This window comes from Apodemus sylvaticus, chromosome 22 (assembly GCF_947179515.1).
Source record: "Apodemus sylvaticus chromosome 22, mApoSyl1.1, whole genome shotgun sequence".
NCBI lineage: Eukaryota > Metazoa > Chordata > Mammalia > Rodentia > Muridae > Apodemus > Apodemus sylvaticus.
The window spans coordinates 8,292,062-8,305,598 of NC_067493.1; the positions used below are offsets into that span (position 1 = coordinate 8,292,062).

Here is a 13,537-nt window from a genome sequence, read left to right on the forward strand (position 1 = left end):
CATCTTTATCCAAAGGCAGCTAGGAAGAGACGGTCTTCCAGGCAACTAATGGGGGGGGGTATCTTCAGCACTGGTAGTACTTTCAAAGCCAACCCGACAGTGATGCTCTTCTTCCAACAAGGACACATCACCTCAATGCCAAATACTTAACGTGGCATATTTAAATTTCTACATTCCACTGCCTGGCCCTCATATGATTGTTCAAACACATGAGTGTATAGGGATCATGCTTATACATAGCATAATGCAGAATTCATGAGCTCCAACTTCAAAACGCATCATCAAAAATGTTAAAAGTCCAAAGGTCAAAGACTCTTCTGAAATTAATCCTATCATGTAACAGTAATACCCTATATTTTTGTAAACAAAAAGCACAACATATACCTTGAAATTCTGATGGTGTACGTCATAATTCTTTAATGTAATCATGAGGAAATACTGGACCTAGAGAAGATCAAAGCCAGCTGAGCAATCTCCAAACTGCATCTCTATGTCTGATGTCACAATGTTCTTCAGATCTCCAACTCCTTTCCACTGAAGCACAGTTCATTCTCTTTGACTGGTTTTATTCTATTCCTGAGCAGGTATCATACAGTTCTAACATATCAAGATATTGGGGTCTCCATGGTAACTTCAATATCGCAGCTTCTTGCTTCAATGCCCGGGATCCACACATGATCTTCACTGCTCCTTCAAAGCGATTGGGTCACTTTTCCAGTTCTGTCCTCTGTATCACTTTAAGGTCTGGTTGACTGCACTCTAGTGCTACTTTCTTGCTGTTTATCCAATGGTGCATGCATTTTTAGTATACTGGGTCAGTCTGCTGCAACTAGGCTTGACCCATACCCTCCCTAATGCTCAATCAATGACGCCAAGATTCAGCTGCTCTGCATGACAACTTCATGCATTCAAAATCAGTACCACCTGGGTTATTCTTAGACATTACCAATTCCACCTGCATCACTAAGTCCAATATTAGTGATATGTATAACTCATCTTCTTTGTCACTCAGAATTTCACCTCAGTGATGATTTCTTCTTCATCCCCTCTAATTTCTTATCTATATCTAGCAAGCATCAATTATCTCAATACTTCGTTCTATTCTTACCTATGTAGGCAGAGCCACATGGACAAAGTTGCTGAGTTTTCATGTTTGATGTGGCTGAAACCTGTCCCTTTCCAGTACATTATCACCCATTTTTCGTTTTAAAAAACTTCATTGCCTAAGATTGGTGGTCCTGGAAATTGCTCATTAGATTAACCTTGATCTCATAGATCTGAAGGGCTCTGTCTCTTGTACTCTGGGATAAAAAGAATGCAACATCATACTGGAACTAAGCTTTTCCTTTTAGATCTAAAATTGAAAATACAGAATAGTATTCAAAATTCTTCTCTTGTCAGTTTGACACATACTTGTATCTTTGTATATCAACATGAAAACGACAATCAGGTAATAATAATTCCTAACATGATACAGGTCTCTTTCATACAATTGCACATCCTTATGTTTAGCTGGAAGTAATCTTGTCCTAACTTACACATTCATTTAATGTCATTGATCCCAGGATTTAGTTCATTCGACTGCCTGGTGACACTTTGTACTTTGAAATCTTTATTTTGTAGTTTTTCTTTTGAGGTATACTATACTTGATCCAAACTGTCAGGCCAAATTCTATGTGGGGATTTTTGAGATTTCCTTTGTTAATGCAATTAATATAAACCTCTTTACCCAAACCACAAGGAGACTCTTCAAACAAGGGTAAAAGTCATGAACATTCTTTGACAAAGCATCAACAGGCCAATCTCCAGAGCTGAAATAATCGTAAGCACCCAGCTCTTTCATATTCCTAACCCAATGGCCTCTTACCTTCCATTTAAATCATGATTATATTCATTAGAATTCTCTCCAGCATGTGTTCTTTTATGTTTTTGGAGACTTCTCCTTTGTGAATAGGCTTTACCACATTGATTACATTCATACAGTTTCTTTCCAGTATGTGTTCTTTTATGATAATGGAGACTACTGTGACATGAAAAGGTTTTGTCACACTGATTACATTCATAAGGTTTCTCCCCAGTATGTATCCTTTTATGTATTTTTAAATGACTGGGTTTTGCAAAGGCTTTATGACATTGATTACATTCAAATGGTTTCTCACCGGTATGTGTTCTTTCATGATATTGGAGAAAACTAGGTTTTACAAAGGCTTTACCACATTGATTACATTGATAAGGTTTCTCTCCAGTATGTGTTCTTTTATGACATTGGAGACTACTGTGACATGAAAAGGCTTTACCACATTGATTACATTCATAAGGTTTCTCTCCAGTATGTGTTCTTTTATGACATTGGAAAGTACTCTGCTGTGCAAAGGCTTTACCACATTGGTTACATTCAAAAGGTTTCTCTCCAGTATGTGTCATTTCATGTCTTTGGAGATGATAGCGTCTTGCAAAGGCTTTACCACATTGATTACATTCATAAGGTTTTTCTCCAGTATGTGTTCTTTTATGGCATTGGAGATGACTGGGTGCTGCAAAGGCTTTACCACATTGATTGCACTCATAGGTTTTCCCTCTACTATGACTTCTTTCATTCCTGCAATGATAATTAGCATATGTCAAATATTTACCACATTCATTACTCTGACCAATCATGTGATCAATATGAATTTTGCTTACAATTTGGTCTAATGGTAAAAAAGCATCAGATCTTAAGGTTTCAGCCCTTTGTATATTCATCAAGAGTTGTTCAAGACACCTGTGATGATTATTACAGAGCTCATATTTATAATATCCTCTTTTTATATGGATTTATATGTGATGTATTTCAGTTATCTGAAGAAAGTTTGAAAAACTCTGATATTTATAACACTGTTTGCATTCATATATTTTCCCTGTAGTGTGAATTACACCACATTTGACTGTGAACCAAGACACACAGAAAAATTTCCAAATTTCTAGTAACCATAATACGTTTTTACACTATTAGTTTAGGGATATTCCCCATGAAACTAGAAAAACAATTAACTGCAAATGTCTATCATATCCCTAATGTCTATCAAAGGCAGAATTCTAGATATCTTCTCATTGTTTTAGCGCAAAAAACTTTATGTTGATTCTTTCAATATCCCTATGGTCACATGGTTTTTATCCCTTGTGACACATATATACCTAATAAAAATGGATGACAAAATGAAAGGTTTACAAATTGCATTCACACTGTTTCAATTTTTTCTTATAGCATGTGCAATATAGACTAATGTTTCTCCACAACAACATTCTTGCTTCTTATAAAATGTCCTCTCATCAAACTTAAGAACATTGCTACAAGAATATGAGTATCACCAATTTTGCTATAGACTATTTGCTTATTAGAATGCTTTGGATATGAATTTATCAATATTCAATGTACAATTTATAAGTACTATGAGACTGTACAGATTTGCAGGTGCCCAGCATAGCTTTAAGGAGCTTTATATCAGATGGATATACTAATAAGATATCAGATCTTGAGTTACATAGTTTTGTAACAATATTATAATCATAGCTACACTTGAAGAACTGTTATTTTACACTTTTGCTTTTCATTGGAGATTCCAAAAGATATTAAAATTCCCTCAAAGGCAAATTTGTATCAGCTTGCATATGAAAATTACCTTTCATGTTTTCTACTACTTTGACAATTTCCTTCAAGATGATGGTCTTCCTGATAATGACCTAAAACACAGTACCAGAAAATTAATGATATGCTATTGAAAATTAGGCAAAATTCAAGGTACTGTGAATTTTCACTGTAGTATAAAATTTACAGTGAAAATTCAGTGAAACTGAGTTATTCAGCTCAGTCTTCATTATTCACAATCAATATAATAGAAGATCATCAACAACCAAAAAACATTTGTTTCCATTAGAAAAAAATGAGTCTTACCTACAGTTTTGATGCTCAGGTTGCTTTCCAACATCACATCATTGCAGAGATTCTTCTGGGAAGGATCCAGCAAATTCTGCTCTTCCCCCGTGGTGTTAACATGCACATCATCTAAAGTCACTGCATCCTAAATATCCCATATACGTGTACAACACAAAGCATCATATTAACAACACTGGAAAGGAATTATATGCTTACTTGTAAATATATTCACTCTTCATGAGGGTCATTCAACATCGGAAGCAGCTTTCCCTATAATTTCAAGCTATCTTTGGAATCTGTTCCCTTTACTGGGCTGCCATGACTTAACTCAGTGGGAAAGGAAGCATTTCAGAGAGTAGCTCAGCATAATTGTCCTCTGAGATTCTCCAACCAACACTTGACTGAAACAGATGCAGAGACCCACAGACTAACTTAGGACAGAGCCCAAGGGATCTTTTGGAAGACTTGGGGAAAGAATTGAGGGCCTCCATAGGAAGGGGAAGTCCATAAGAAGACCCTCAGTGTCAACTAACCTAGACACTAGGAGACTCTCAGACTTTACGAGCCTCCAACTTAAGAGCATGCTCAGGATGGACTGAGTCCCTACCATATATGTAGTATGTGAGCTATTCTGTCTTCATGTGCTTCCCCCAATGATTGGAGCAGGAGATGTTCTTTATGCTGTTGCCTGTCAGTCAAAACTGTTCCCCTAACTTGGCTTCCTATTCTGATCTCAGTAAGAGAGGTATGCCTAACCATGCAGAGACTTGAAATGCCATGGTTGGTGGATACTCCAGTAGTCCCCATGCTCCTTGGAGAGATAATAGGAGTTAGGGATGAAGGACAGTGTAAGGTGGAACAGAGAGATGGGAGAGAGTAGAATTTAAATTAAATAAATAAATGATGAATAAATAAGTGGGGAAAATGAACAAATACATATAAATAGAGTGAAAGTATAGAAGTAAACCCAATAATTTAAAATTTTACCTCACCCAGTATTTTGGGGTGTAAGAAAAGGAGAAAAGATTTTTTTGTCAAAATTTCACACAAATGACCTCTCATTAAAATTTAGTGTCTATTTTCCTCTGAAATGCTATGATTTCAATTTCCTCTGGCTGCATACTGTCAACACTCCAATCTCCCAAGTAATATGAGAACAACTGATTAAGCTCCATGAATGTCTTTTGATGACTTTTGCCATCACAATTTCTAATAATTTCCACATTCTTTCAAAAGACAACATAGATTCTATACAGCAGCAAAATCACTTATTGATAATGCCTTTATGGTTGTTTTTATTTTTCTAACTTGTTACTCTACCTCTGTGATGGAGTCCTCTGAGGAAACGCATCTCAGGTAATAAACGGATGTTTTGAATGTTTTTTTCAGATCACAGTTCATGATGTTGGGAATTTTGAGTAGAAACTGAAGCTACAAAGTGAAGGCAAAAGCATGGACGAACAATACATCCTGGTGTGCTCTCCTGCTTGGGCAGTCTTCCATGCTTAGGTAGCTCTCTCATCCAGCCCAGATCCACTTGCTTATTAATATTTTCACCCTCAGTGGAAGACCTTTCCCACATCAATAATCAACACTATCTCACACAGACTTAGCAATCAGCCATTCTGATGAGAGTTCACCCTCAACTTAGGCTCCTTATGATGACTGTAGCTGTGAAAATTGGAAATGTTGGCAGCTTCAACTCTCTCTTGACTATATCTCATTGTGCATTGCTAAGATTTTCTTTTCCTGCCCACTTCCTCTCCTGGGTTTCAACATTAACCAGCAATCTCTATTGAACAAAACAAATAGGTCAGTAAAAGAGGCAACACTCAGGCAACACTATGAAAATCTAGACAGTAAACTGTAACACAAGAATAAAACTCCCAAATAAACAAGACAAACTGAGAAACCAATAACTAGACCTATAATCACCACAAATGCAGATGCATAGACACCAGCATAGGAAGATAATGAATACGAGCCAGGAAAATAAGTCACCATCCAGACGTTCTCGGTCCTCTTCTTTCCCAAAACCCACCTCTTTTGTATCAGATCTCTTGAGAGATTTAGGTTCTTAGGACATGATAGAGAAGAAGTGGGGGAGGAGGAGGACCAAGAGGAGGAGGAGAAGATAAATCAGCATAAATGTCTAGAAAAATTTTCCAATAAAATCACAAATGAAAACTTTCCTTAACTAAAGAAGGTACCTGTTAATGTACAAGCATCAAAAATACCAAACAGATTGGGAAAAAGTCACTTTGCCACATAATATTCAAAACACTAAACATGCAAGTTAAAGAAATATAAAAAAACTACAGCACAAAAATAACAAATTAACAAAACAAAAACTAGTAATGTATGAAATCAGACTTATTAGGTTCATATCAGTGTTCTTTTTTTTAAACAATTAATTCATTACTTATACAATGTTCTCCCTGCTTGTATTCCTTCAGGCCAGAAGAGGGCACTAGATCCCATTACATATAGTTGTAACAAGAGATATAACCTGTGAGCCATCTATCCAGGCCTATTCCTGCCTTCTTAATATATATTATAAAAGACAAAATGGTTTGGACACAGGTGCTGCAGTCACAGAAACTTCTACAAGACAGCAACTGTTCTAGATGTTTTTAATAGAATTGCAATCAATCATGATATTGAAGTTATTAAGATGTCATGGCCTGAACTAGAAGGTAAGAAGCACCACTGGAACCCTCAGAGGAAGTCACATCTGGCTGATGCATCCAATCCAGCCCATTGAGGACCCAGCACCCCAGCATCTATTGTTTCTTCCCATTCCTCCCCATTGTGTGCAGATATCCTGTACTCACCATGTCTTGATTTCAGAGCTTCCCTGAGGTCCCCTAACAGCACCCAACAGCAGACCTCAGAGCAGGACACAGAGAACCATTGAAGCTGAACAGCCACAGTAAACACACAGAAATGCACCCGGAAGATGCTGATTCTTTGACTGGCAGGTCTGTCTGGATGCATTGATTGGCCAGTGAGATTTACTCCTCCTCAGGTTAAAGCATGTTTCCTATCCAGGGCCGGACCTTTTCCAAATCTCAGGAGTGCTTTGTACTCCAATAGCATTTGAAATAAAATTCCGAGAGGAATCTAACTCACCCAGGGCTGGGGGAGGTCACAACATTCCAGCTCAGGCTGGTCAGCTGCCTGTTCCTCTCCTCTGTTGACCATGATGCTGTGCTTAGCAGGATCTGACTTCTGACCTTGCCTGATCTTGCATCAAAGAACTTGTCTTTTCCCCATAATCAAGATGAATAGCTTACCTAGACCATTATTTGATGTGCATTGGAGGAACATATTTGACCCAGGAAAGGATGACCTAATTCATGGCCCAGGGTATTAACATTAAAAAGGGATTTTTCCTAATTAGAGTTTTAGCCTGGCAGTGGTGGTGCACGGCTGTAATCCCAGCACTTGGAAGGCAGAGGCAGGTGAAGTTCTGAGTTCCATGCCAGCCTGGTCTACAAAGTGTGTTCAGGAAAGGCAGGGCTACACAGAGAAATGCTGTCTAAAAAATAAAAATAAATTAAAAAATAAATAAAAAATAAAATAAACCAAACAACAACAACAACAACAACAACAAAAACCCAAGAGGTTTTTTTTTTTTTTTTTTTTTTTTTTTTATGGCTAAATGCTGGGATCAGGAAAAGCAACGCTCCCTTCATCGGATGACAGATATCGATCAACCCCAGGAGAAAAGACAGCAACATAATGGAATCACAGTCAGAACATTTCATCAGTGACAAATTAGTGAAAAAAGACAGTTATGTTAGTACAGATTTTCTAGATAAGCCTATCTCAAGTCATAGAGAAAACTAATCTTTCTATGTATATAGAAAGGGTAGTTAACAGAATGTCTCAATAAAGGCTGTGAATCCAGGGAAGTTAGAAAAATCAGGACTTTTTGATTTCATGTTGCAGAATATTACAGCTTGTCTTAATTATATACCGGAATTCTTAAGAAATAAGCACTTCCTAATGCCACTTGTAAAGTAAAAAAAAAAAAAATCACACAAATCACCTTTATTTTGTACAATAAAGTAGTACAAATTAAAAATAAAACCTTTCCATATGTAAGTTGTGAAAAGAACCTATAGCCTAGATCAAAGGTGGATCAGAACATCTCAAAAGATCATGATTAACAAAAGAGTTTCTCATTTCAAAAAGTATAATTAAGAAATATCCCCCACAGTAACCAGGGTTAGAGTTAGGGGATTAGAGGGTTATGGTTAGGATCAGGACAAAGGTTGTTAGAATTAAGAAGCTTAGGGAATTAAGACATTAAGATAGCATTAGAGATTTAGGATAAGTACCAGGGTTAGGCTCAGGGTTAGGGTTAAGGTGGTCACCATTATTCTTGATGGACCTACTGAATGAATAACATCCCTATTACACAAAGAAGAAATGCCAGGGTTAGGGTAATTATCAGGATTTGGTCAACAGATTTGTGTGTTTTGCTATGTGAACTCAGCTTCTATCTTTTCTGTCATCTGCCTTCCCTGTACTCTTCTTCATAATATCAAAATCTTCGTTCCTGCCCCAATGAAAGTTGAAAGTGAGTTATTCAAGAGAAATATCTTTCCATTATTATGGGACCCAATTCACATGCAACAGAAGAGTAAATATGACCCACAACAACAGTTTTCCCAAGCTCACAAATACACTGCATTTATAGAAATTCTCAATTTTGTTAAAGAATGGCAGTACAATGCCCTTGTTATTAGTTAGTACTTGCTGATCAATTTATTTTCTACTCTGAGATCAGAACATACCACATCCATCCCCAGGCTATGCAGATCTTCTTTAAAAGCAGAAGTCTAGCAGGTGAGTCACGCATACACTGCCACCACCACACACATATCATTGGGCACTTGTAAACCAGGAGACTGCAGTGAGTTCCAGCCAACATAGAAGACACAGTGAGTTCTAGAGAGGCCTTAGACTTCACAGCAAGATCCTGTCTTAAACACTCAAGTTAATAAACACCGCACAATACATGTATCCTCCTCAGAGGACTTCAGTTTGAGAACAAAGTTTGCAGGCAACATTAAAAATGACAGGAAGAAACTTCAATGCAGCAACCTCTGGACATGGGACTTGGACTCCTTTCTCACTGGCCGACCTTACACGTTTACAGTGATAACTGAAAACACAGTTTAAAAAATGGGCCAGATGTTTCACCACTGAGCTATAGGCTTGGCTGCTGAAGGCACCACCCATCTAAAACCCTCACGTATCCCTACTGCTTCAACTACACAGTAGGACAGCAAGAACAGGTTTGGCACTTAGCAATTGCCATGAGGTTTTAGGACTCGGATGGCTCTCAGTGTTAGTCTATGTCCTCCCACATTTAAAAAGAACCAGATGAGCCAGTCAGTGGTGGTAGCCAGCTTGGTCTACAGAACAAGCTCTAGGGACAGCTAGGGCTAATGATGAAACCCTGTCTCAAAAAAAAAAAAAAAAAAAAAAAAAAAGAACAAACCAAACCAAACAGACAATCAAAACCCTTAACAAGCATGAAAAATGTCCCACCTGTCTCAAACAAGCTCCAAGGCCATCCCCTTACCCATCCATTGATGACCCATCCAGATCAGCTTCCCCCACAGCCTCATCTCCCTCTGACAAGTCAACAGCACTTTAACTCCCAGCAAGATCACTGCCTGATGCCTTAAGACTGAGCCTCAGGAGTCACACTTCTCCATTTGATAGCAAGGAAAATTCCACTTCCAAATATATATTTGTTTCTTAAAATTATATATACTATTATATATAATTATATATATAATTATATATAATTATATATGTATTATATATATATTTATATATATATATATAATATATATATATATACACTTTAAGGATTTAGTTTTTGAATTAAATGCTACTCATAGTATGTCTAAACGTCAAAAATTATATCTTTGATTTTCTAGACATATGGGACATTCACTCATTTTTATTTTAAGTTAGTTCTCATTGTTAAGAGGAAAAACTGGCCTATTTCCTGTAAGAAATTTAATTTTAGGGTCTGTCAACATTTTAAACACACTGCTGTTATTTTTAATATATGCATGCATACTTGAATAAGGCCCAGCCTAAGCTTTCCATATAACCATTCCCTAGGCACTCGGTAACTGATTAGATGCCAGGCTCCTTGTTTAACACCTCAACTCCCTACCTCATTTGTTTTAACAAACAAACTCTCATCATCTCTTCCACGCCAGGCATAAGCAGCAGCCATGACAGTTATCAAAATGATATCTGTACCGGTTACTGGTGCTGTATGGAATCCCTAATGAGTAACACACATGTGCTACCCAGCTTAGCCCATGTTACTGTCAGTACAGTCATCCATCATCAATGCTGTGGGAGCTGAAGGGTCTGTCATGTGTTGTAGCACAACAGGGAAAGCCCTTATTAAGTGATGTCAACTCACATTCCTTTCTACAGGTAGATGAACATTATCTAAACCACCCAGATACTTAATTCCCATCATAACTGTAACTTAAATTTCCCCAAACATGATGATCAGCATGCCACTAAAAAAGTGAAGTGCCTTCCTCCTGAACTCTTAAGCCTGGTGGTGGTGGTGGTGCAAGTGTTTAGTCTCAGTACTCTGCAGGCAGAGGCAGGCAGATCTCTTCTGAGTTCAAGGTCAGCCTGGTATACAGAGCAAGTTCCAGAATAGCCAGGGCTACACAGTAAAAAAAAAAAAAAAAACAGTCTTAAAAATCCAAAATAATAAGAATGACGATGATAAAGTGCTTATAGACATTTTTTTCCACTGTTTTGAATTCCAGACTCAAAGGATGGGCAATTCTAGTTTTTTTGTTGTTGTTGTTGTTGTTTTTGTTTGTTTGTTTGTTTGTTTGTTTTAAAGAAATAACAAAGCCCTTCAATGATCCACCACATTCCCAATGGCAAAACTGTGTTTTGAAATTTCTCCAAAATCGATGAGAGGACAGAAAGGAAGAATACATGCAGACATAAAGAATGGTGAACCTCCACGATAAGACAATAGAAAAAAATGGGTAACTGGATCAGAACTAGCATATTCCCCCAACACACACACACACAAACACAGAGCTCTGCAACACCCAGCTTCACTTTAAAATCTCTTCAGTCCTGAAACTTCGACTGTCCCTGTGTCTTCACCTCTACACTGATCTTTCCTGGACTCTCATACTGGCAAGGCTCAACTGCTATTCATTTTCATTACCCCTTGTCTTAGTCAAGGTTTCTATTCCTGCACAAACATCTTGACCAAGAAGCAAGTTGGGGAGGAAAGGGTTTATTCAGCTTATATTTCCATGCTGCTGATCATCACTAAAGAAAGTCAGGACTGGAGCTCAAGCAGGTCAGGAAGCAGGAGTGGATGCAGAGGCCATGGAGGGATGTTCCTGAATGGCTTGTTCTCCCTGGCTTGCTCAGCCTGCTCTCTTATAGAACCCAAGACTACCAGCCCAGGGATGGGACCACCCAAAAGAGGCCCTCCCCTCTTGATCACTAATTGAGAAAATATTCCACAGCTGGATCACATGGAGGCACTTCCACAAATGAAGCTCCATTCTCTGTAATAAATCCAGCCTGTGTCCAGTGGACATACAAAACCAGCTAGTACAATTGACCCCTGGTTAACTTGACACACACACACAGACATCACTATTAAGCCTGACAAATTATTTTCTTATTCATCCTCAAGATCTTAAGAACTTTAAAAGTTCCACAGACTTTACATATTAAAAATTCAAATGGTCCAAAATCTTATGAATTCATAGTCATTTAGAAATTCAAATTTGCTAAATATAGACTCCACTAAAATACTTTCTTCCTTTAAGTAGGAAAAATATCAGGGCACAATCACAGTCAAAAGCAAAACTCAAACTTAAAAGGTTCAATGTCTTGGATACAACTGAAGAACTTCCAGGCTTCTCTGAGGGCTTGGGTCACTTCTCCAGCTCTGCCCTTTGTAGCACACAACTTGTCTTCTGGGTTCCAGCTGCCTGTTTTCCATTGCTGCTGCTATTCTTGGTGGTCATCTCATAGCACTGGCATCTCCAAAACACTGCTTTTTTCTGCCATAACTAGGATTCACCAATAGCCTATCATAGGCTCTCGTCATGGTGCCAAGCCTCAAGTCCTATGCATGACCCCTTAAGTCCTGGGCCATCAAGTGCAACTGAGATTGTAACTTCACCAATAGCTTTCCGAAGCCTCTCACAGTGCCAAGCCTCAGCTGCTCTGTATGAGCCCTTCATGCCTTCGAAACCAGTACCATCTATGTGACACTTACACATTACCTACTAAAACCACAGCACAAAGAACGACTGTGGTTATCTCTGGAACTCAGCTTCTGTGCTCTCAGAAAACACTTCCCAGATGATTTAACCCAAGTGGTGCTGGTCTCTTCTTAATCACAAGTAATTTCTTAGCTCCAGCTCAGAAGCCATAAATAGTCCCAGTAATGTAAAAAGTTTTGCTTTAGTGATTCTAGTATCTTGTTAATCACAGGTGATTCTTCATCCCCAGCAAACCTAAACCACAGAATCTACACAATCAAAACAGCAACAGCCCTAAAAAGAGTCTTAAATTTTCCCTCTGAAATTTAACAAGCCAGGCCATCATTTTCTGCACAGTTCTCAACATTATCATACAAACTCCTAAAGAACATTCCACAGAGCTCTTAACAACCAATGGCTCTTCTAGACCAAAGATCCAAAATACTTCCACAGTTCTCCCCAAAATAATGGTCAGATTGTCACAGGGATACCCCACTATGCAGGTACCAATTTACCTTAGTCAGGGCTTCTATTACTGCACAAACATCATGAACAAGAAGCAAGTTGGGGAGGAAAGGGTTTATTGAGCTTATACTTCCACAGAGCTGTTGATTATCAAGGAGGTCTGGACTGGAACTCAAGCAGGATCCAGTCCAGGAGGGATGTTTCATACTGGCTGGCTTCCCCTGGCTTGCTCAGCCTGCTCTATTATATAACCTAAGAATGCCAGTCTGGGGATGGTACCACAAAGAATGGTCCCTCACCTCTTGATCACTAATTGAGAAAATGCCCCACAGCTGGATCTCAAGGAGGCACTTCCCCAACTGATGCTCCTTTCTCTGTGATAACTCCAGCATGTGTCAAGTTGACACAAAAACGAGCCAGAACACGGGTGCTCTCACTTGGCTGCCTTGTCTTACTTCAGTAAGAGAGATATGCTTAACCATGCAGAGACTTGAAATGCCACAATTGGTTGATACTACAGGGGCCTCAGTGCTCCTTGGAGAGATAAAAAGACTCAGGGATGATGGACTCTGTAAGTTGGGGGGAGAGATGGGAGAAAGTAGAATTTAAATTAAATAAATAAATAAATAAATGTGGAAAGTGAACAAATACATAAAATTAGAATGAAAAATTTGAAATCAGCACATTCTTTTTAAAATATACCCACTCTACATTTCAGGTGTAAGACAAGGAGAAAAGATTTTTTGACAAAATATCACACAAATGACCTCTCACTAAAATTAACACTGTATCTATCGTCCTCTGAAATGCTATGATCACAATTTTCTCTGGCTGCATTTCTCTCAACACT

At 38.3% G+C, this 13,537-nt stretch overlaps 1 pseudogene; it reads right to left on the bottom strand.

Moving 5' to 3' along the window:
* Positions 1-2,001: 2,001 nt before the first annotated feature.
* The window catches only part of LOC127672340 (zinc finger protein 431-like), a 59,788-nt pseudogene continuing 48,252 nt past the window's right edge, over positions 2,002-13,537 (bottom strand).